Genomic DNA, 25,869 nt, shown 5'->3' with positions numbered 1-25,869 from the left:
GTTTGTGTGAAAAATACTTTCTGCAAAATATTTTAAGCTTGACTAGGCCTTACCTCAAAGCAGCTTGTTCTCTATGGGTTTACAGAAAACTTTGGATTTCCTTCCTGAGGTTTTATTTTACTAAAGACTTTTTTTTATTTTTTTAACAACATGGAAAACATGCTAAGGATACTTACCAAAAAGTGGCAATCATAATAGTTCCATGGGCATTAATTTATATTACCTGAGAATTTGACCTGGTATTCTATCAAGTAAGCCTTTTTTCTATTAATACTTTCTTTGGTTGGACTAACAAATTACAAGGATCTGACTAACTTCACGGTGTAGAAAGAAGAGGTTATATCTATTTGTAAGTAAAAGCTAATGTTTTGCATTTTAACAGGGAGGGAAATGAACAGTGGCAGTAAAAACACATCTGCCAAAGCAGATCCTAGTGGCAAAAGTTACCTCTTGTTAGTGTGATGACAGTATCCAGATGTCACGCAGTTAGGAGCATTTGCTAAAATCTTTTTGAAGTAGGAACACCTGTGACCGTCAAAAGTGATAAATATTAGATAATAAAATGCTTTCCTGGTAGGTGTACTGTATAACTAATGTAGTCACAGATAGAGTAATCCAATTCCTTGCACTTTCCTTCTAAACCCTTCCTTCTCTCTGTTTATTCCTATCTGTATATTACTTCTCCCTTGGATGAATCTTCGAGGGCCTCTTAATTTACTTTTTTTGTAGCTGGTTTTATTTATAAGATACACTATTGCATGGCTTCCCATTTACTGTCCTGTTTTTCTTCATTTTAGACTGATATGCTGCAGTCCTGAAGTTTAAATGTATGGAATTTTAGATTTGATTAACCACTAGGAATTGAGGGTGCATCTTTCTGTACAGTTGCACGTTTGGTGTCTTCTGGGTGTTGCCCCATTAAAAATAAGGAAATAATATGCAATGCAGACATTGCCGTGAGCTATGTTTAGTCATAATCATTTGACATCATTCTGTGGTCTGCTTTCCTCTGCTTCAGTGAATCTGAAGTAGAGTTTTGGGCTTTTGAGGAAACAGAACCTACAGCTGCTTGAGTTTTTTATTTATTTGAAATCAGAATATTGCCCCACCTAAAGCAAAAAAAAACCCAACCAAAAACCAAAAAACAAAAAACAAACCAAAAAACCCCCACAAACACGAAAACAACAAAAAAACCCAAAACACTACACCAAAAAGAAAAAAAAAACCACCAACAAAACCAAAAAAACTCCCCAAAACAAACTAAAAAACCCAACTCACCCCAGAATCCAAATTGTCTTGTTTTGCAACAGATAGTAAAAGCTTGATAACTTGTTATTCCTCCTTCTGGTGAGCTGGCTGGTGCCATTCCTAGCTTGAATATGGTTTGCTTCATCTGTACAACTTCAAAGCTGCTGACCACTCCTGTGACTCAAAACAACAGTAGCAAAAAACTTTCCTGTTGCCACAGAGTAAGAATGTTGTCTTGTATAACGGCTCTGCTTTCAAACATGCTTTTGTGCACTTTCTATTCTAAAAGGATATTAAGATACCCTCTGAGTGTCTGTGTTTAAATGGAGATGGATGCAACTCTGCATTTTGGGGAGGGGATGACGGGGGATATGATTACACTTTTGTTTTTTGAATAAAAAATGAAATTACACAAATCCTTGCTGTATCAAAATCCACTGTTTCTATTTGATGCCTCGATAGTGACCTCTGGGGCTGCTGTTCTGCTTCTCAAGGGGATTCTATCTCTGCTATTTTGGCTGGACTCCAGGTTTGGATGACAGTTTCAAGGTTACAGTTTGTTTGTTGGTTTTTTTTTTATCCAGAGACAGGGGAGATCAATCCTAATCTATAGAGTGACTGAATCTCAAATGCCAGAGTGCCAAAGGCTTGACCCTCAGAAGTGCTGAGCACTCTATGCTTGTAGGCTACCATGTGGCACCTTACAGGGTCAGATTTAACCATTACTGTCCTCTACTTTGCTCTGAGAACTGAATTAGTCACTCACTTTGCTTTCATAGCAGAGGATTTTCTTCCAATTTATATTGATGCCACTGAACTCTGTCTTTCTAAGTAAAGTGGATAGTGGAATTCACTAATTTCTCTTCATTCTTGAAGGTAATATTTGAGACTTACCAGTTGTTTTTCCCTTAGATTGTTTTCCACTTGTCTTTTCTGCTCTTGCAATCTGTGATCCTTTGTTTTCCATGTTAGCTCAGAAATATGAGAAACCAGACTACCTGAATGCCTGGTCCAGCCAGCATCATCGCTGTTGAGGAGCTAACCTTTGGTCTTTGATAGACTTGAGACAAAAGCTCAATGATGGAAGGCACTACTTTTTTGAGTCTTGTCATTGACAGATAAGAATCATAGAAAAAATGTTTCAATTCTTTCTGCTTCACATTAAACCTAAAGACATCTTCTTATGGTCACTTAAGTGGAAGTATCCTTCCACCTCCCTGATGCTCTGTGACCTTTTAGTAGTACCAAGAGAAAGCTCAGTACCAATGACAGTTAGGGACATGTTACAGACTGTAGAACCAAAGTTAAAGTATCCAAGCACAGCACTTTCCCAGGGTGACTGAAATCTGATTTTTGGAGAAGATAACATACTAACCTTTTGATTTTCCCCTCTATTTCTTTTTCTTGGTGATAGATTGACAAGCCTAGCGAATGAAGTTTTCTATTCATAGAACAGGTTCAGTGTGAGTAACAGTACTGATTGTTTCCCATGTTCCTCAGCTGGTGTTTCTCAAACCTGATCTCAAGAGGCTGCTCCTAAGAGCAAGAGTTCAGCCAGCAGTTGTGTCCTTTTCCTCTCTGAGACTGCTAAGATGACTGCTCAATGTTAGTGTAAAAGTGCTTCTGCAGAGTAAACAGTGCTCTACTAGAAACTACACTGATCACTAGCAGAGTTGTTCATAGCTTTCCATTCCTAGCAACCATCTGATATCCTACCGAAGCCAAAATTTTCTTCTGTCCCCAATTCTTTGTGTTCTTAATCACTGCTTGCACTTCAGATGCTTTATTAAAATCTTGTAGCAGAATGAGTGTTCTCTTATGCAAAATTATTTTAAGTATTACTAGTATTGTGAAAGAAATAGATGAGAATATGTGGAATCAATTTGCAAGTTGTTGTTTAATGTGTATTTGTTATAGGTAGGTTATAACACAGGTTACGAAGATGACATGCCACAAATTAATCTTTTAAGTTTATCTTTTTCCCTCTGATAAATAATTCCCTCCTTTTTTTTCAGTGCTGATATTAGTATCATCTCCATTTGTTGTATGCAAAAGATACCGCTTTCTAATAATGAAACTATTAGTCATGCAATTACCAGAATTGTTATTTCTGAGCATTTATAAAAGAATCTGGGGGCCTTTGCAGCAAGTATGCAAAAGAAAGTGCACAACAAGGATGATTCTGCTGTCCCTGCTCTTCTTTGTGTGGATTCTCATCCACTGACTCTGAGAATGAATAGCAATAAAGAATATCCAGTAGCAAAACAGGATAATATCTAATAATTTCCTGCATGGACAAAGAAAGTTTAGGGTGACTTTAAAGGGTATTACTATCTCAATTTTCATGATATGATACTTTGTATTAATTTAAATCCTCAACTTCAAAATATTATTGTGGCCTCCAATCCCAGCCCACACAAAGCTGCTAAGACAAAGTACCTTTCTAGGTTAGAAAGAGCCATCAGTCAGCAGTGCACAATACATATCAAAGACATCACAGCTCCAAAAGTGTCATTAATACTAATACAGAATAGAGTGCACTGCAGCTTTCAATACCTTATCTGAAAGGAACCCACATGGTAAATTGTACTTTGCCTGCTTGAGGAGGACGGAGGGATGCATACACTCTAAGATTTCTCAAGGATGAGCACAATTTATATCTGTTCAGATGGTGTTACTTGAGTTTCTATTTGCTTATGGATCACTCCAGTTATTCCTTTAGGAAATAAAGCATTATACTGTCAGGCTTCAAAAATATGTATTGTTAACATTAGCTTTACTTTGCATTAAACATTTAAATTATGTATGAGACTACTCAGGATAAGGGTGTGCAATGAACTGTGGTGTGGAGACTAAAAGTCTGTGTGAAGGCACTTTAACAGAGAGCTTTGTATGAAGACCACACACCTGCCCAAACACATCTGGGCTGAACAATAAAGCAAATGATAAACACAGTCTCACTCTCAATGGCAGCAGTCACTATGTTTTTCAGAAGAGATCTTACAATGTACTGAGCATTTGAAAACCTCTATGGTATAAGCAGTCTATACAAGCACATGTGCACCTTGGCCCCAGATGTGCACGCATGTATATCAGTTATGAAGCTAGCACTTGGGAGGAAAAAGCACTCGAGGCACACTGCTGAGAATCATTCTTTCACTGAAGTGAAAAGGAAAGGAAAAATTACCACAGGAAAGTATCTTCAGCTTGGTGGTTCCAGTGTTCCTGTGTGCTGGCAGTATCTTCACATGTTCTTTGCCAACCTGACCAATGCAAAGGAAGACATGGTAGTGGACTCTTCTAGACCATACATACTACTGAAACATGCACCCAGGTGACGCAGGCACCAGTGGTGACACAGCTAATAAGCAGTTGCCAGGGAATTTCCAACATCCACTTAACATTAACATGTTTGTACATGTGTGTAGCAAGACTGTTTTACCTTGAGTTTCAGTGGTGATCCATTTGGACCAATAATATATATTTTATTCCTTATTTGTTCTGCAGATTAAGCTTTTTAGTTGTAAGCACATGTCACTTATCACTGTTCTGAACCTTGTCAGTTAGAAACAGATGTCTTATCCATGGAAACTTTAAGGCAAAGTAAAACGTAACACTAGTGGAAGCTCACATGTTATTTCTGTTGCCCCTTGAGCTTTAGTTAAATGAAGCGGTAGGACATGACACTACCGGGAAACTTGCTTTTTTTTTTTTTTTTTTGTAGCTATTCCAAATAATGTCATACCTTATCTTCAGGGAACTCGTTTATTAGGCAGGTACTGAAGTGAAAGCTCAATGCTTGTTTTGCTTGTTTGCTTTGTAGTATTGTTTTACTTGTGCACTGAAAAGAATACTGTAACAATTTGACTGGCAGCTATATATAATGGAATATGTGTTTATCCCTGTTTATATTTGCAGCATCATGCGTGTTAATTAGAAGACTATATCTCCAGTGCACTCTTAGCTGCCAAATGTAAATAAATGTTACCTAGTTTTAGATGAGTTGTCCAAAGGCTAAACAAGCAAAACAGACTTGGTTCCATCTTTTTGGTAACTCTGAAGAATACTCTTTCACTAAGATTTGATTCATATGATTCTTTAATATTCTGCACAGTATTTGCACTGCATAATGGTAGTACTCCTGCCAGCAACCCTATGCATCTGTCTACCAGCAAATAACATTTCTGTAATTACAGTATGGGTGATGACAGATAGATGAGTGGGAAATGGTGAGGAATAGTGGGAAGACAATCACAGCAACAAAACACACAATATACAGAAGACAAATCAAAAGAATATTACAAAAATAAACAACAATTTGTGGGGATTAAATCCAAATAAGTATTACTGTGGCAAATGGAAAGAATGGCTTAACTTGAAAAAGCACAATAGCTAAACAGATAGGGCTTTGTATTTGTGGGCTTGTAAATGAAGAGAATTTTCACTAAAGCATCATTAAATTGTAGCCTCTGATAAATCTGAAATGCTGATGAGTTAGATTTGATTTGTTAGTGTTTGCCATTTGATTTTAATCAGTGTTTCTGCAAGTGCATGTAATGCATGGTTTTTCAGCAGAAAGCTGAGACGAGCAGGCTAACTGGGTGTGTGGCTTGTATGTACAGTCAAGGTGGAAAGAATAACTGGAGTACACTGAAGAGACATAAATACTTTCAAGTGCCATAATTTTGGAGGTGTGCTGGAGAAAAAAAAATATCTTTCTAATAGAAGTATAACCTTGTGGGTTGAACTGTTGACTGGCATTTGGTTTGAATCAGAAGCTTTTTGCTGTAAGTCTTCCTTGGATTTCTCTTTGCAGAATAGTCATAAACCTCTGGAGAGAGTAAGTTGGGGTAAATTAATGTAAGGAAAAGTATTTGTGACATTGACACAGGCATGATGGGGTGTGTCTAATTCCTTGCAGAGGTTGTACCCTACAACCCTCTGTAAGCAAACTGACCCTTTCTCTTGTTTGCAAGGTGCTGAAGATTTCCTGCTAGTTTCCAACTGTTGCTTGTGCACGTGTTCTGTCAGTGATAGCAAGGGAGGGACTCATCAGTGCAGGCTAGAAGCTGATACTTGAACACACTGTCCGCTGTATCCATTTTAATAGGTGTTCAATAGGGTTAGGTCTTAGATGGAATGTTAGAAACATGGAAGGCAATAAGCTTTATTTGCGCTAGCTTAAATTACTTCATTAGCACAGATAGAGCCAAGCCAGTCCTAGAAAAAGAAAAGAAAGAGTAATTGAACAAAAATGCTTAACAAAGATGCAGCCCCTCACCAGCCCATCCAGGCAGGGAGTTTAGGCTTGTAGAAGTACAGACTGTTCTGTCCTGAAAGGTGACCTTGAGTTGAAGAACTAACATATGGCTCCCTTCTCGCTTTTTTTTGTAATTGCATGGCTATCAAAAGAAAGAGCTCTGCTGGGTTTTTATTCGTATCTTAAAGGCATTTTACTAAAGTAATAGATAAAAAAGAAATATGTTAAATAAAAACATTTATTAGAGGACATAATTTTAAATATTTAATGATATAATTAAGTCTTATTAATGTAATGGTCTTTATTCTTCAGCTTAAAAATTCACAAGGTTAATTTCCTTTTCATCTTTATTATGCAATGTTTGCCACAATTATTTGTTATATATTCTTATAAATATTTGATGAATATTAGATACTTTAATTTAAATAAAAATATGGGTCGTCTTTTACCACATTGTTACTCCAGTGTTAAACTGGAATTACTGAAGTTAGCACAGTAGTGAATCAGGCTGTACTATTCCTGCAGTGCTGCCACAACTGGCTTATTTGACTCTAGTAATTCATGGAGAACACTGCCTTTTACTTCTGTCTCTTTACTTCAAAGGTCTTGCAAAGAAACTGAGGATCAACAAGTAACAACTATTTGCCACACAATTTTCATGTTCTTTCCCGTGGAGGATGTTATTTCTAGCATCTCAGTCTCAGACACTTATTTGTTTGATTTTACTACTGTATGGCGACAAATACTACCTTCAAAGTTTTAAAATGAATGCAGATAGATGTTTCAGAAAGTATTTAGTTGATTCACTAAAACTACTGGCATTAAAACTAGCTCTTTTCAGTAAAATTATTCTTCTTCTACGTACTCTGCTTTTTTAGCTACTCACTGAGAAAGAAAAGTACTTCAGCATTAAATTCTGGGGATTTAAATGATTTATACTCTCCTTCATTAGCAGTATTTGATACATATGCACCAGAAATATTTTTAGGGGAAATGGATTATTTTACCACAGCATTACCTTCCCCCCCCCCCCCCCTTTTTTTTTTCTTTTAGATCAGTCTGCCAAACTACGATGTCAACAGTGACTGAAAAAATGACTTTATGGGCAATATGTTGACTTACCTTCCTAATTAAATAAACAAACCAGAAATCTCTGAAGAAAAGTACTTTGAAATAAGTATATATTCCTAATCTGTCACTGAATTCAGAATGGGAAAACAAATACAATTTGGACTGGCAGCCAAATTTCAGTTTGTGTTGTTATTAGATTTGGGTTATGGAGTATGCAAACTACCTTTCTGGGAGTTTCTTCAGGTGGTATGTGTTGAAATGTGAGGCTTGTGCTACTTTTCCTTTTGTTTCTATTAGTAACCACACCTACCTTCAGTTCTACTTATCATTGCCACCTTCACATGGACCTAAGATATGCTATTCCTACTCTAGTTGAGGAAGGCACCTTCATGATGAGCTGGTTTAAACTTAAAAATTGACAGCATTGTTACCTTTGTTCCAAACAAGAAATCTCTGAAGTTACCCATTTTATGGCACAGAGATATCCTTGCCACTTGAAAGGCTTTTCCCTTTCCTTATGTTCTACTAGTACCTATAGCAGGTATATTTTACTAATGCTGTAGTAGCAGTTCACCCATATCACTGCACTGTTATGATGAAGGCTGAACACAGTCTGGATAAGTTTGCTCAAACCTGATGGTAATTAATATAGTTTATTTCTCTAAATCACCACCAAGCCCTGTCTAGCCCCTACTAACATGTACATTGGGTCTGTACTTGCTCTAAAGTATGAGAGGGTCTTTTCTGATGGTGTTTCTGGAATAAATCTAGTTGCACTACTGCCATCACATTGCCTGGGCATAGTGTGGCTATTGAGACAGATTTAAATAAACTGTTGAGTGTTAGAAAACTGTGTATTGGTGTACAGAGTTGTTCAGCTTTCTATTTTATTAGCTTCATATGTATGCCAAAAACTATGCTAGAAAATTGCATTCTCTCTGGAATGGATGAGGAATAGTTAAATTGAAAAAAAAAAAAAATCAAAAGAGCCAACATGCTAAGCAGGGAAGAGTCTAAGCTAAGCAAACAGGAAACAATCCTGTTGGCTTCTCTCAGCACCCCACTTGGAAACCACAACACTGCAGCCACAGCCCTAGCTCAGATACTGATGATGACTCTTTCCACTTATAGGAAGTCCAACTGATTTTGCAACTCATAAAAAATTCAATTCTCTCACCTTGTAGCATATCCCTAGTATATACAAGCATTTCATCTCTCCTGGGATCCACCCATCCCTCTTACCTCAGCTCTCAGATAGAAGTCCATTAAAAATCTGTTTTGTTTATAGTATGCTTAAGCTTTCTATTATGAAATTTTATGGTAAATCCTGCTTGAAAGTGAAGACTTGGCTCTGAAGCCAGACCACAATGAAATGAGGAATAGGAAAAAGTTTTCAGTGTTTCTCCCCCAAATATTCACTCATTTGTTCAGTGGAGAGTCAGGTGGGCAACTCAAGTCTGCTTTTTAAATTGAGGAGCACCTGAGAAATATGATTAACTACCTCTTGCAGGTACAGTTACTGATATTTTTCATTATTTGTTCTTGGAGCTGTACCTGGTAATTTTACCTCTCCTGACTATCAACTCTTAACATTCTTTCTCTTCGCATCCTCCCTTTCTTCTTTATCTGTTGTCAGACAGCCTTCTTCTGTCCTGCTGATACGGCAGTTAAACAGCTATAGCTGCTTGGCTGCGTGCGTTGCCTCCTGCAGCCAAAGAGCAACATCGTACAGAACTTCCTATCACTGACAGACATGACACAACCTGTCCAGCCAAGTAATGTCAAAATTTTGACCGAGCACATCAGCATAACGGAAGGACAGATTAATCTGCTCTTAAGGACAGAAGAAAACACACAGGACTTGTTACATGTGTACCTCTATTTATTTTTTTTTTTAATTTATATTCATGTAGAATTACTTATTTTCTAAACTGGTAACAAAAAGTCACAGACTTTCATTCTGGCCTTATTCAATCATGTGCTGATAAAGAATGGTATATAGGTGTCTTATATATGAGTACTTCTATTTGTCACAAATTAGTGTATATTTTTAGGGTGTATTTGTGTTTGCCTAGAATAGCTAAAAATAACTTTGAAAGCTAGGATTATCAGTGCTCCCCAGTACTTTAAAAAAAATAATAATAATAAAAAGCCACAACCAAACAAAAAAACTGTAGAAGCATAATTAGGGGTTTTGTTGTTAAATTTTGTTCTAGGGTCATGTTTTGCTGATGAATATGTTAATTTCCTTTTTCAGATAGAGAAGACTGTTGTTTTGATTCTGATAACATTGAAAACTGTTTGTGTCTCAACAACACTTGCACAATGTCCAGAAGAAGTATTAGGCTTTATTTAACTAATACCCCTGAGAATAAAAACTTGACAGCAAAGGGGTGATTTGATTTTATATAAAGGAGCTAATTCATTTATATACACACAACTAATGCAGTGAACATGATTTTCTCTTTGAATTTCTCTTTCCTCTGAAAAGAAAAGCAGCGTTACACGTTACTTTGGGATTTAAAACTGTGGCTGTTAGGAAAAAGGAGGGAAAAAATTATTTTAACCTGCTTAATTACTGCACACTAGAGGGCACTTGAGGTAGAGCAAACAATATTTGCACAGCTACTGAAACTGATCCAGTTACCTACATTCACAAGGCATATTGAAAACTAAAAGCAAAATATTAACTTTCCAAATTGTATCAGAACATTTATGTACAAAAATAATGGTTGATTGCCTTGCTTGATATAATTTTCCTTTGTCTTTATCTTAGTGTTTGATATACAAAAGAAATATTTGTGTTTCTAATAGTCAACCTGGCAGCAGCTAATCAAAATTGCAAACAGTACCCAAGGAATAATAAAACCAGATAATGTGTTGTTATTTTTATGCATGCCATAATATCATTGGGGCATCTGGTACACAAATTAGTAGTTGGATTTTTTTTATGTTTTAAAATCTCTAGAGATTTTCAAGTGGTCTTAGAACTAGTTATGTTTTATTTTACTAAATAGAGCAATTTTGGGACAGGAAAAAGATTTTTCTAAGGGCTGCTGTTGGGTTTAATCTTCCTGTTTGACAGTCCATGGGCTGGATTGGACTTTGCATGGTTATAAAGCCCAATCCAAGTGAAAATAACTTAGTCAAAATCAATGCATTTATTTTTTTTATGTATTGAGTAGCAAGGGAATGGACTTTGATTAGATACCTTTCACAGAAAGCTAGACTGGAAAGCAAGTATTTTTAGTGATTGAGAATTTTTGTCACTTATGGATGCTGTTGCTTTATGGTCTGTTCTTTCATCAGTGGGTTTTTTCAAGCTTTCTGTACCAGTACTGGATATTCAATTTTAACAGTTTTGATCTCTATAAAGAGATCTGGCATTCCATTACAAATACCTCACTTAAGTTTCTCATTTTCTCATTGTTTTTAGCTTTCCCTGTTAAAATGAAATCATTAATTTCTGTCACCACCACTCCCCCCCCCAAAAAAAAACCACACACACACAAAAAAAAACCAACCAAAAACCAATCCAACCAAAAAAACCCAAACCCCCACCAACCCCCACCCCCGAAAAAAACAACAAAACCCACCTTACCCTAACCCATAAACCTTCATCCCATGGGCCAGTTGTATGATTTCCTTTGTTTTAATCCATAATATCCGTTGTAAGCATTATATAATGGAACTTTTTCAAGTTATGGATGTCTTCAGTGACTTCCCAAACACAGGGGATCATTATTTTTCATGATAACCAACTTGTGATAACTGTATACAAGTAGGGTTTAAAGGTTACAAGACAGTGATAAGAACCTACATTTCATAGGTCATTATGTCTCTCTACTGACATAGTGAACTGATAAGAGCACTATTTTATTCAGAAATGTTCTGGACTTAAGATAAGTCTCCCTGTTTCTTCTTAGTTTATGGAATGTGAATTCTAGCCTTTCAAAGCAAATTAAATTCAGGAGTAGTCCCTCACAACTTGAGCAAAAGGTACAAGCTAGGTAGAGTGTGTGGATATTGCCTAAGAAAATAGCACTGAATTTATTTAAAGCTTACTAGAATAATTAAGGTTATACTACTGTTCTGTAAACTTGCTTTAGTAACTTTGAGATCAATTATTAATTTATATTATTAATATTACTTTGAAGTGTCATGGCAGTGGTAATCCCTGTAAGCAAAAGTAGCTTGCAGTAAAGTAATTTATCTTGATCAAGTAATTCCCACTGAACTCATTAACCTCAGGTAATTTTGGATCTGGCCCTATACAGTGTATTAAAAACTTAAATCAGCTGCTGATACATTGAGGGAAATATCTCATTACTAGGTGATCTGATGAAATAAAATCTGAATATGAGGAATTAACACTGGTTTCTTTCCCAGGCATACTTCCCTTCACTCACCTCCCCACCCCTTTCAAGTTCCTGACTTTTACGTTGCTATTTAAATAAGATGACGCTGTGTTGTAATTGAGTTGCCCCTTAAGAGCTCATTTCAGGTCAGTTCTATTGAATATTTTTAAGCAGTAAGGTCTAAATTCTCTGACTTCAAAAAAGCAGTTTATTGCACTGCTTTGCAATGCTGAGGAACAAAGAGTTGTATGATAATCAACAACTGTTTTCACAAAAATATAAAAGGGTGAAAAGATGCTTGAATTACTTTATGCCACACATTTTTTTTTTAGATGATAGACAGGTATTTCCTGTCTGTGTATGAATAAGAAGTCACATTGGGGTTTTAATCCTTCTTACTCATAAAAGCAAATATGCAAGAAAATTTCCAGGTTCTCTTCCAAGCAGAGGTTAATTTTCCCCCCTTAGGAGTCACAATCAGTCAACCCCCCCCCCAAAAAAAAACCCCAAACACCAACACAAAAAAATCCAAACAGAAAAATAAAAGCCAAAACAAAAAACCCTCAACCAAACAAAACAAAAAAGTAACTAGAAAAACCCAGCAACAAACCCACAACAAAAAGACACAGAAAAAAAGGAAAAAGAAAACCTAGAAACATCCACCCCCTTCTGTATAAGTTGTTTGTTTTTTTTTTTTCTGGTACAAAGATTTAATACTAAAAATTAAATTCAAGTTTGATCCAGGATGCATTGTCACACACATCTTGTAGATTTATTTTTTTTCTTTACTAGAGTTATTAAACTAAAAATCTTGATCCTATTTCAATTGCAGTCAGAGCTGCTTTTTGCTTAAAAAATGAAATGATCATTGAGGAGACAGAGGAAGGATCTTCCTTATAATATGTATTTAAGATATTTAAGAAGAAACAATTTTTAGCCAGTAGACTCAACAGTGCTATGTGATATTGTCTCTGTGTGTCACTATAACAAATATCATTAAATCATTTAGTTTGGATAGGACGCAGAAAGTTGTAAATGTTCCTTTAGTATTCCAGGATTATTTTTTAAATTAAATATTAATCTGTACACTTCTTCCTGTCAAGATTTACTCAATCCAAAAGGTTTTGCAACAGGGGACTCCACGGATGACTCAATCCATTTTAACAAGACACTTACCACCCTCTCCTACAACTTGAGGATGAAAGAGCATAGCATTTGCCCCAGTAATTTCCAACTGCAAGAAAGGTCACATAGAACAAATGGCAAAAGTCAAAGGTTGAAATCAAAACAAAACCTAAACTTTTAAGCTGTACTTAGAGGTACAACCTCTACCATTAGCTTTCTTCCCACACATAACTGTACTGCCAGTTTAAAGCAGACGCAAGGGATCTAACCCAATCTTATTAGCGAGAATTTTTATTCTTGGTTGCTTCCATCAGGTATTTTTAGTAGAAATGAAAACAAGGTGTGCAACTACTCTTACTGAAACATTAAAAAAAAAAGTTTGAAAACTGTCATTAATTGCCAGGAGTAAACATAGGCTAAATATCCTCATGTTTCCTTGTGACAGCACCTATATTCTCACTGTGGTGTTCAGTTGGTGGAAAGACGGGGGAGAAAAATACCCTTTGCCTCAGCAGGACCTCAGGTAAAGGAAGCCAGATTTCTGATGTTATCTCTTGCACTGCAAAGTGTTTTGTATTTCCCTCAAGGCTTTCTGCCTGCTTCAAGTAAGTATTGTGTATTTTATATCCATCCTTCTCCAAGGAATCATCCCAGGCTCACAGCTTGGAAAGTAAATGTTTGGGCTTAGGGAAGCAAAGAAATAGATGTTTCCTCATTGCCCTTGAAAAATGTAAAATTTTGGTACATTTTGCTACCTTCTGATGAATTTGAGGCTTCTCAGAATGAATACTTGTGCAAGAAATGCACGTTATCTGCAGTAACTTGTGTTTAGTTCAAATGAAGCACATAAAAGCTCCAAATGCAGGTCTTATTCACTATACATGTGAGCACACATAATATCAGCATAAAAATAAGGTTAACAATCATTAAACTACATTATATGGTATTCTTACAATATAGAGGAATGTTAAGGTCCAATTTCTGCAATCCTAGAGATCTTCAACAATGCAGTCATTTTTTTGTGCTTAAGGTTAAAAGGTTTTCCAATTATATGGGTGGGTTTAAGATGACTAGCCATTTAAAAACAAAGCTGAGCAATGGACCAGCTTTAATAATACAGAACTGCACCGAACACTCATCTTAAACACAACTTAATACTGGTGATGAGAAATTGGAGAATGAGGATGGAGCTGAGTGCACTTAACTAGTACTGTTGTGGAAGCTTAAGTGTTGACTCATTCCTCCATCTTAAGAGTCCTTGTCTGTACCTGACCCTGTCTCTGCGTTGTGTTCCTAGCACAATGCTGACCCCTTCTCTTTTGGTAAAGGTTAAACTTGGGGGAAAAAAAGGGATATAGGCAGTGGTAACGTTAGAGCTATGTTGTATGTAATTATCAAGTATAATACCTTTAGTCTGCCAGTAGATAATACATGCAGCATAAAAAGGAAGAGACTCATGAATCCAATTGATAAAGAAGATGGGCAAAGGAGTCGCGTGGGCCTGTCATGGCACGGGCTGTGGCATTCCTCAGCCCTCTGCTGTCAGCCCTGCTGGAGCTGTGCTGAGCCCCCCGCAGGGATGAGCACCCTCCAGCTCTTTAAAGTCCAAGACAGTTGAGGATCCTCAATGCTGAGGGTCCCTCAGCCTCTTCCTGGCATTTCACCAGCCCGGTTCTGCAGGATAACAGCACTGTCAGTCACAAGGAGGAACGGGAAACTGGGCGATGGTCAAAACTTACTGTACTGAGGGTGCCCTTCAGCATCTCTTGCTGTGTGGAGGTCTTGGCTCTGCTCTGCGTTTAGGCTGGTTCAGGCTCCTGCTTATAATTTGATTGCCACCCTTGGCTTTAAAACAGCACGAGAGAAAAATTAAATGCTTGCAGTTCTTCGGGGTTTGTTTGGAAAAGGGTTTTTGAAGGATGCCCTCCCCGTCCCCGGGGCGTCCGACTGCCTCTCCCGCCGCGCCTGTCAGGGATGAGCTGCTCCCGCCCCTCCTGGCCCCTCCGCAGCCCCCCGGGCTCCTGCCTCCGCCCGACCGGCGGTGCCCGCAGCCCGGCCGCTACCCGCTGCCCAGTGTCCGCCCCCCCCTGCGGCGGGCACGGCCTCGGGGGACCGGGGCTCCCTCCCGCCCGCCGCCTGCGCGCCCCCCGCGGCGCGTTACCGCCGCTCGCTCGCCCGCCCTCCCCCACCCGCCTCCCGGCGCCCCGGGCACGTCCCAGCCCCGCCGAGCTGCCCCGGCGGGCGCCCCCCCGCTGGCCCCGCGCCTCAGCGCCCGGCCTCCCGCGGCCCCCGCCGGCTGCCGCCCGTGCGCCCGCCCCCGCGGCCTCGGGCCGGCCGCAGGGACATGCCCCGGCGGGGAGCTGGCGGTGCGGGCGCCCGCCGCGGAGCGAGCGGCGCCGCCGTTTGTTGGAAAGTTGTGTGCTTACCGGGTTAAAGGCGGGGTAGGGGGGTGCGGAGGAGAGGGAGGGAGGCAAACCACCACCCAAAACTGCTTACATGAATTTCCAAGCGCTAGACCTGCCTCCGAGATCAGCCCAATAAGAGCTGTCAGGGGAGGCTCCCGGCTCACTTTTCCACATCACTTCACAGTTACATTTGGCAGGCAGGCACGTTGGAGCGCTCAGACCCGGAATTAGTGGATTTATTTGGAATATCCCTGCTTTCCTGGAGACGTGCTGCTGCCGCTGGCTTGTGCGAAGGGAGAAATTAATAACCGCACTTTAGCATGCAGGCACAGAAACCCGAGAAGCTAAAAACCCAGCATCTCCTCCAGCATCAGCAGCCTCCAAAAGCATGAAAAGAAAATCTGGAGAATCCTGCCTGTTCACAGGGACTGGCTAATGTTTTTTACCTCACCCTGTAAATCTGCGCGTGAAGTGGCTGTTGGCGACCGGTTTCCTTGGTCCTTGGAAGAGTGAGTATTTTATTAATATTATTTACGTCTCGCTGGCAGAGGGCTGTCTCTCTGTAGATTTCTTTTTGACTTAAGTGTCTGTGTTTTTGGAAGGTGCGCTGTGCCGGTGCCTTTCTCGTTAATAGGTACAGTGTTAGGCTGACTGTAGTGGCTCATTAAGTCGAATGTTTTGAAATTCCTGATAATGAAAATGTCATGGGGTGCTAGTTAGGATTTTTTATTTTTTTTTATTCCCTTGGGAGGAGGAGTGGTGGTGGTGGTGGTGTGGCTATTTTTCATGTTTGTTTCTTGGGGTGTGTTGCTTTGCCCCCCTCTTCCCTTCTTCCTCCTCTCTAAAGGATCAGGAGGACTTTGGATCACAGAGGGTTGTTTCCAAGGCTGGAGAATGCGTTTCTTCTCCTTGTTTTCTTATTTAGTACAATAAGTCTCTGGGCTATTTCAGTGGGTTGAATAGATGCAGGGCTGCATTCATGCATTGAAATAGATTGCAGTTTTCGTGCTGAGAATAAAAATCACCCACCAGCCAGATATGTAAATGAGGGAGGAGGAGGCTGCAAGAACCATGAGGGGGGGAAATCCCTCTGATTTATCACCACCTTTCCTCCCCCTAAAGCTTTGCACCCCCTAGGTAAATAAATAAATAGCAGTGGTATGATAGCTTCCTTTCTTACTTTCAGAGAGGAAAGCATCCCAGAAATACCGCTCTTCCTCTTAAAAGGAGAGATGGGAATGAATCTTTACCCTTAACTAGCCAGGAGTCATCCCTGTCCCACAAGTTGTTTTCCTTCCGTTCCTTTGCTTGGCTAAACAGATAATGCACCCAGCTGAAACTTCAGAAAGGGAGAAAGCCCCTTAGCTCCAGTTGCTCATTAGTTGCATCACTGCCAGGGCTCCCAGAGAAGAAATGCAGGAGTCTGTCGACCCCTGAAGCTGGCTGTTCTATTAAACGCTTCATCTTCTCTTTGAGGAAGGCAGAGGAGTAACACATACTTGCATTCTGCTTGGCTACAATATCTGCTGGGTAGCAGCATCTCAATTGGGAGCCCCGAGCTGTCAGACAGCATCCCTGCTAGACAGTATCAGACCTGTATACGGTGCTTGGCTGGGGAGCCCAGGAGGCACTGCAAAGCTTCAGCACAGAAAGCCTATGGCAGTTCCTACGTGGATATTATAGAAAGGATTAATTCAAATCCTTATTTAGATGCTGCCTACCGCCATGAAGGTGACACCACTTAACATAGGCAGGAATTCCTTTGTGGTTCATTGCTGTTCAGTCGTGTCTTGAATCTGTCTCAATTCAAACAGTTTGCATTTAGTACCAGATTAAATAGAGTGGAATCAGTCCAACCTGGCACATAACAGAGTTACACAAACCTGCTGGTGTTGCCAACAGGTATCAAACTCTATACCCTCACTTCTCCCTCCCTCTTCCTGTCTTTTAGACAGTCACAAACACACATACTCTCTTTCATGCAAACGAGTTTGTCTTTCTTTACTGTGTAAGTAGGAATAAATATTCATACAACTTTCATAAAGGCTGACACTTCTAAACGGCCAACTTGATCATATAAATGGCTTGCCTTTTGAGTCTCTGGGTATCACAACCAGATTTTTTTTTGGGGGGGTGTTGATTGTAAGAAATCAAATAACATTGTTTATTGTTTCAAATCTACCATGTTAGTGCTTAATAGAGGGGAAGCTAACAGCTGCTCACTTCAGTTTCAATTAAAGAACAGAGCTCATAACCACAAAAGCTACAGCTGAAGAATTCTCTTAACTTCATTCATCCTCTCTTGGATATTTTTTAAGAGTTTCTCTGCAATCAGGGTAAAGAGAAATATACAGTACTTTTATATGAATGATGTTCCTCCTCTGTGTTCAACACCAGACTGTTACGAAGAAGAGACTTTACAATAGGCTTCCTGGTAAATATAAGTAAATAATAAATACATTCAGAAGACTGAAAAGATTACCTTAGCGTACCTGTCTTAAAGAAAATGATAAAGAAGCTAGAAGAACTTAGTATTTTGCATACCTGTGAAATTATCAAATTTCACAGCTATAAAATGTGATAACATCAAAACCCAAAAGCTTTTTGCAGTGTCACCTCCCAACCGAATTGTATGAATGTTTGCGACAGAAAAACCCTAGGAAAGGAAGCGATTATTATGTGATATTCTAGGCTAAGGTTTTAATCTATTCAGCCTTATTGTTTTACCTTACTGCATACAGAATGAGCACAGCTTTCTGCTACCTTCCTCCTAGGCTTGCTATTTATTAACTCTCCTTTCTTGTTTTAAAACTTGCGTCCTGGCTTTGATTTCTGTGCCTAGTTATAAGCAGAGGGTCTTCAGTGTCCTCAGAGATTGAAGTACTTTATGTACGTTGGTCCTTAAGTTATACAGGTGAGCAATCTGTTAACTGAGCAGGCTGCTGACCAAGATACTAACTTTGGATATCTTATTAAATATGAAAAAAATAATAAGTAGTATGTGTGCCTGCTTAACACATGCAACTGGTTTAAAAAAAAAAAATTCCCTGTATAGAACATCTACTCCTTTTATACTTTTCATTTAAGGGGAGGAAAAAAAAAAGTTTTTATCTCATGGGATAAGGTAGAATCTTCCCTTGAGGAAGTCGCTCAGTGCTTTCCCAATATACTTCAGTTGTTCCCACCAGCTCCTGCTACTGAGGTCCCAAACAAAATTGTAAAGAAGGAAGTAGTCCCCCAATCAGATTTAAATTTACTTTCTTTGTTATTTGTAATCTTCACAATTTTTCCAATAATATTGCACCTTTATGAAAGAAATTAATTGATCGCTGGACACTTTATTTATGTCACTGTTAACATATGCTACATAGTGTTCTCTAGGAAAAAATATATGTGTACACTTTTCTTCAGGATAAAGAACTGGTACACAAGTAAGAACATACAATCAGTTGTGGATATAGATTGAAGTCTATCACCCCTTGAAGTACTTCCTGAATTTTCTTTATTTCTTCTGGAACAGTTGCAGATTTTATCTTTTAAGACCTAAATGCCCTACAGAGTTTAGCTGGGACTTTCAGCCACTTATTGAAGTCAGGGGCCTGGAATCCCACCCACTTGGCCCTTGACAAACACACATAATTTCATTTCCAACACTTGAGAGACTTTCATGGGGAAAAAATAGTGACCTTTAAGTTTATGAACAGGAATGAAATGTGAATGCATACTTTAAGTTCTTGGTGCTGTGTATCTCTTGAGTGATGAATATGCATACTTTGTAACGGAAAACAACTGCTCATGCTACATAGTATAAACAGGTATTTTTATAGAGTATCTGATAACCATAAGAGGTGATATCTTAGCAGTATTTCTTTTCTATTTTTTTTCCATTTTGATATTATTACAGCCTGACCTTTTAGATATACTCTTAATACTGACAATTGTGTGCTACGTTACAGTTGTATCATAAGGTATTTTCAACTATGAGTTTAAAATAATACAAACTAAATTCTTTCAGTGGGAGGGAAATGCTAAGGCATTTTGAGTTTGGAACGTTTTAAGCATCATCGCTATCATAAGATCCCATCAATAGAATTAAATTAGATGATGGAAATTCAACATTTTTCTTAGTGTTGTTGCCATAGAAAAGGTGGCTCACTTCATAGCTTTCTGAAAGTATTTGAGCATAAGATAGACACAGAACAATATAAAGTCTATTTTGAAGGTTTCAAGTGTGTGTGTGTATTTTTCCTCCCAACCCCTCAGACTCCTTCATTCTGGAATCTGTTCAGCATGTTTCTCATTTTGTCAGCCAAATAAATAACATCAACACAGTGACATTTCAACTATATTAGTAAAATTTTGTTCCAAAGAAACACTGGGTACTGATGGTATCTGAAGTGGTAGGTGCAAGGTGAAAAGGAAAGATGATTTCTGAAGCAGTTCAGTTACCAACAGATAGTTTACAGCATCTGACTCCAGGCAAGAGGCTGATTTCTACCTGCCTTATTTGTGAGAGTAACCTTTATTTATGAGCTGCAATGATAATACTCATAGAATTGATTTTCCAAGGTGTTCAGCATGATGTGTCTTGTGAAAATTATTTGAAATTGAGAATGATCAGCACCTTGGCTTGGATTTTAAATTAGTGATGTCAACACTACTAGATCAGAATAAGTGAAACCTTCCATAAGAACTGTCTACTGTACCCTGCGGTGCCAAAGTCATAGACAAGCTCATAAAGGTGTTTCTCTGTATGTCTTGCTCAGGTCTTTGCAATTGGATGGGGGAGTTCAAACCATTATGCATTCAGTCAGTCTTGGCAGTCATCAGCTCACAGTTTCAACTTTCTACTTTGGTGTACATTCTGTTGAAGTAGCTTGCTCCTGGGAAGCAACGCTCAGCCTAATTTGCGGAACTCAGACAACCATTTAAACCTATTTCCTTTGCGCTCACTGACTACCTTAATCATATACCTGTGTATATTTTGTATTTTTATTGGGGTTTAATACCAAAGCCCTTAAATACTAATACAAATGGACCATATGCGTTCAGAGGTAGTGCAATACATTTGCTGAGGTTTGCAATGGAGCAACAGTTTCGATGTGAACCTGTCTTATGGATTAAATGTAACCGGTATGATCACCTTTTAAGTAATATGTCATCAGAACTTAACTCTTCATGTCGCAGACGTTTAGATTGAGCACTGTGTTCTAGTCTGTGGACTTTATTTTTTTGTGCATTTCTAAAAGTTAGATTAAAACAAATGAAGAAACCCCCACCAAAATAACCTTACCTGCCAACTGCAGAAGAAATAGTTTTTATGTTGGAGGACATCAGTTCTTTCCAAACAACTCCTTTAAGTTCATGATAAAACTGCCATCAAATTCAGCCAGCAAAATTAAAGATCCTCACTTTTAATTTAATGAGTTTCAGCCAAAAAGATTTGAGTAGGTTTACCGCAGCAGTACCATATGTAGTTAGAAAAGTCCAGTTATGTTCAAATTTTTCCTTTATAAAGATTTTTTTTTTAAAATGTACATTTACATTTATGCATATGGCTGGAATGTTTATATAGTTTTCATTAAATCATCATGACCAGTGATGATTTTATATTCTTACTTTAATCAGAATACGTGTCAAACACTCGTGAGTTTATCCTTAATTATTTTGGTTTTTTTTTAAATTATGTAGAGAATACCTAATATCCTTTAAAGGAAACCAATGAAAATGAAAGCTCTGTTGTATATTAAAAAAAAAAAAAAAAAGACTGACAAAGAAGCCAGAAAGCAAGGTATTTATGTCCTCCATTAATATTTAAACATTTTTCAGCAAGTACAGGATAAGCACATCCCAGCTGCTGAAACTGTCATGATAAACGATGCCCTAGGCAGAGCACGGTTAACACCTAATTCTCAGTCGCAGGCCAATCTGTTTGCCTTTTTATGAGCTCTCTTCATGTTGTGCACAACTTGCCTTTTTTCCCCTCTCTCCTTTAAAAGTGATATAGGTCTTCAAATTATGTAATACACCCTCATAAAAATGAGCATCGGTTTGAGAGATGAGGTTGGCATGAGCTGAAGCTATTAAATCTATATGTAATGCAGTTCTATTTTAGTCAAAGGAAAATTGCTTTAATCAGTGGACTGTAGAGAATAAAAATGACTTCAGTTCATTTCTTCCTCTTACTATAGAATGAAAACAATGCAGATACAACTATTTTTTTTCATGTTTAAGTTTCTAGTCCACCTTGGTTGTTCAAACAGATTTTTACTTTCTTCCCTCTCTGTTTTGAGCCTGCATCGTGAGCGTCTCAACACAATGCCATGAGGTGAAGTGATGTTTTTGACACACATCTGGGGAGTATCTGGCTCCTGCAAACCCCAAACCAACCCTTTTTCCTTTTCTAAGTACAAGAGGTTGAAAGGGAAGTTTGCAAATGCCTGTGGTAGGTCTAAAATAGCTATATTGTCATTTCAATGCCTACTCTTTTGGTATCAGCTGTCATGAAAAAGAAAAAAAAAAAAGACACACCAAGAAAATCCACAAGAAAAAAACTCTCCAACCCTAAAATGTTGTAGATACTCATTTCATTGGAGAGGAAATGAAATCAAAAAAGTCATGGTACTTCAATTGCAAACTGTGGAGCACATATTGCCTCTTTGTCTTGTATCAGTATATGTGTAGCTCCGTTGGATTCATGACTAGAATTCCTGAGCACTACACAATGCAAGAAATAATAAAGGAGAAAAAATAGTTTGGAAGTGCTAGCAGTGGGGTTTTTTTTAAATGTGTTCTGGTTCTGTAAAGTAGTGAACAGTTCTGGAAAGACTGACAACTTTATATACAAGTATCAGAGCGTTTGGCAGCTTTAAAGTTGACTCATGTTGATTTTACTGAGTAACAAAAGTATCCCCAATAAGAAATACAAGTTAAGCAATAAGCATGACATCATAGGGCCAGGATATTCTTTTGTTGGTTTGTTCTGTTTTGTTTGCTTGCTTTAAGAAAAAGGATTTCCTGAAAGTTACTATTTTCTAAAAAGTATAAAAAATATTTAGGTAGTCACTAACACAAAATAGACTTTGTAGATATGATGAAGTACTATGTTAAGCAATCAGACTAACAGGCAATTTGTTACATTATATTACTTTGATTAAAGAAGGTATATTTCAATATGATGTACTTGTCATTTTCTCTTTATCCCAAAGCATTAGTCAAGTTGTTTAATGACCTATATCCTATAGCAGCTTCTTCTCTACTTCAGAATACCCGTCATGGGGTTTCCTAGTTAAAGCAAGAAGAGTAAGGAAACTAAAGGAAGAGGTTTTTTTCTTAGAAAAGCTTTTCTAACCCTGCCTTCCCTCTGTCCCTGAAACAGACCCCTAAAACTGAATAACCTGCTTCTGCTAATAATAAGTGTATAGATTAGTTATCCAAGAAATACAAAAGGTCCAAATACTGAATTAACTGCTACCTTTTTGTATACTTGTGTGTGTATATCTGCATGTCTGTATATCCTCAGTGCAAGTGTATGGATTCCATCAGCTAAATGTCTAATGCAAAGGCTGATGAACATTGTGCTTATAACAGTCCCTTAGCATTTGACACGAGCTTAAGAAGTCACTTACCTGAAGAACTTTCAGATGTCTGTAACTATAAAGAGTAGCAATGCATGACTAAGCTTACAAAATAAAGTGGCATATCTTTGCACACTGAATTACCCTGTGTTCGCGCATGTAGGACAGAATATCTAAGACCAAAAGGAAGAGGTAGTGTCTGTTACCATTTTTGCTGAAACAAGTAATTCTTTAGATAACTGCCTTTTGATTCTGCAAGCAGCCATAAGCAAATTGCCACACAGAATATATAAAAATAAACTTGGACAATTGATATGCACTTGTATTGGCAGGATCCTCTCCTGCACATCTCTGGCAGCACAAAGTATACTTCAAGTCTATGTCACCCTGCTGCTATAGCAGAGTTAGTGTAACATTTCCCATCTCATTTTCCCTCCTTTGAAGGTGCTTGGCCGAAGGAAAGGATGTGTGGATAATGCATTTCTATGTTACAGTTAACTCCAGGTGACATAAAATTCAGGTCCCTTAAAATCACTGTTACTCACTGAAATTTAGAGCAGCTACAAATGATAATTATGATTTGGGGCAATGCCTAGAACACGCAAGGCCCAGAATCTGCTTGCTGGCTCACTGCCATTTCCAGTCCCTCTCCACTGCGTGGTCCTGTGTGCTGCTCAGGGTCAGGATAGCTGGGAGTTCCCCTCCTGACAGACACTCTTCTCAGAACAGCACATCTGCCTGCTGCCTGGCTGCAGTGCAGAGGTTTCCATCCCTAAAATCTGCCAGTATCAATGGACAGAGCTGCATCAGATTGCCATGGTTATATACTAGGAGTCCATCAGAGTTTTATTTAAGTAGTTTTGCTGCCCCTAATTCCCTGTTCTTTACTCTTTTCCAGAAGTTATCCTCCACTCAGTTTTGTGGATTCAACTATTTGTCCAACTGTTCTCTAAAGCATATAGTTAAACCTCATATGCTCTTTGGCAGCACAGCTGTTTTCAGAACTGTCTGTTGTTGTCCTGTAGTTTATGGGCTCTTAGCTGTGCAATGATCTGGGTTATAAACTTGAAGGAAGAGACTTCTTGAAACAGGGTTTTGTTGCAATTATTTCTTAACCCACATATCACTGTTCTGCCTCACAGTGTTGCCTTGCACAACTGCAGGGATAGTGAGCTGCAGCGGAGAAAGCAATGGGGATGGAGAAGTATTATTGGAAACGTGCAGCTGGCGTGTTGCAGGGATGGGGACGGGGGCAAGAACCTCTTAAATTAAAATTGCTCTTGGTGGCAGAATAGCATGAGCAATGGCCTAACCCAACTCTGTCAAAATGATTTGGTTTAAAAAACACCTTACTATTAAAAGCGTTTAAGTTAACAAGATCATTTTGACAGAACTGGGTTAGGGAGTGACTAACATACAATTATGATGGCAGATAAGAGAGGCAGTGAAGTCTAGACAGGGCATGCAAGTGGCACTGAGCAGTGGGCACTCCAAGCATGATCTTAGCTACTGCCATAGCAGCATGTCTGATTACAGCCTCAGTCCCTCTTCATCTCGCAGTAAGGTGGAGAACTGCTTTGTAATTTTAACTTTTGGGGGATATGTGAGCAATCTTTACCCAAGTGAGTAATTCACTAAAGAACAGTAGTTATTACTTATGGCAAGAAGTACTCATTCGTTTGCAACAGAAACAAGAGAATCCTGCCTTATCCAAGGTAATTTAAATTCAAGTTCAAGTACAATATAAAGGATACGTACTGGAAACAGGATAAGTATATAGCAAAGTTATGCAGGCAGGGGTGACGTGATTATTTGTTGGTTTTGATGTCTTGATAGTTCTATTCTGATGGACTTCGGTTTTGTTCTGCTTTAATGACAAATTAAAATCCTTACTACAGTTGTCTTATGAGTAAGAATTGTTCCTGCAAGTGAGACTGGAGCGCTAGGGAGTGTTAAGGCCTTACATTTTTACTACTAAAAACTTAAGGCTGTATATGGCTCTATTGTGTTGCTAAAAGAGGATCAGTGAAGAAAAAATAATTGTACTTCCCATGGTGGGAAAGCTTTGCACCATGTTGTTACTGTTGATGGAAAAGGACTCTCTGAATCCTTGAGAAACGGGACTAGGAATCATAAGTGGTAGTGTAGCTAATACCTGCAGTAGTAAAAGTAAACCTAAAGAACTTAAGGGACAGGAAGAACAGTGTGAAGACAAACCAAAAACCAAACAAACAAAAAAAAAAAAACCACAAACACTTCAGTTACTGTGGAGACAAAAACACTAGGAAAGAAAAAAAATGGCCAGAGGTAAAACAAAAATAGTAATTTGAACAATAACAGGGAATTTACTTGGATGTTTACAAAGGAAACAAAAAAAGGTACAAAATACCTGTACGTGTGTACAGGCTGTCAAAATGGATCCCAATTTTGCAGACCTATTGACAGGAGAAATATAATACCTGATCATGAGCTGTGGGAAACCTGTGACAATGTAAAGAGAAATTCATTGTTGCTTAATGAATTTCAGGTAAAGGAAGTCACAAGATGTAAGTTTTTGTGATGGACACCTGCTTAGCCTTCCTATTTCATTCTCATAACCTATATTAAAACTATTACCCTCAGCTCTGTTTTGCAGATGTAAGGATCCTTATTTCTGACAGAAATTAAATTAAATTCATTCTTCTGGTCCTGAAAGCCCACGTGGGTCAGGGGGCATTTTGAGGCTCCGAAGGAAGCATGGGAAGTACACAAGCTATCTGCTTGCTGTCGCACAGCAATAGTTGGAACTCTCTAGGTGATCAGTAAATCAACGCCTCTCATCAATT

The 25,869-nt window shown here is 38.5% G+C and overlaps 1 protein-coding gene across 3 annotated transcripts in view; it reads left to right on the top strand.

Moving 5' to 3' along the window:
* Positions 1-25,869, top strand: part of CDH8 (cadherin 8) — a 214,081-nt gene that overhangs the window by 45,950 nt on the left and 142,262 nt on the right. The window contains exon 1 of one of the 3 annotated variants that reach the window (XM_056361147.1): positions 15,539-15,976. The exons of the other annotated variants lie outside the window; for them this stretch is intronic. The gene's annotated coding sequence lies outside the window, so the exon portion shown is untranslated. Of the gene's footprint in view, positions 1-15,538; positions 15,977-25,869 lie in introns of those variants that run through there. 3 annotated transcript variants of the gene reach the window in all.

Source organism: Falco biarmicus, chromosome 15 (assembly GCF_023638135.1).
Source record: "Falco biarmicus isolate bFalBia1 chromosome 15, bFalBia1.pri, whole genome shotgun sequence".
NCBI classification, from domain to species: domain Eukaryota; kingdom Metazoa; phylum Chordata; class Aves; order Falconiformes; family Falconidae; genus Falco; species Falco biarmicus.
The sequence above is the reverse complement of the archived record's forward strand: the minus strand, read 5'-3'. Positions and strand labels throughout refer to the sequence as shown.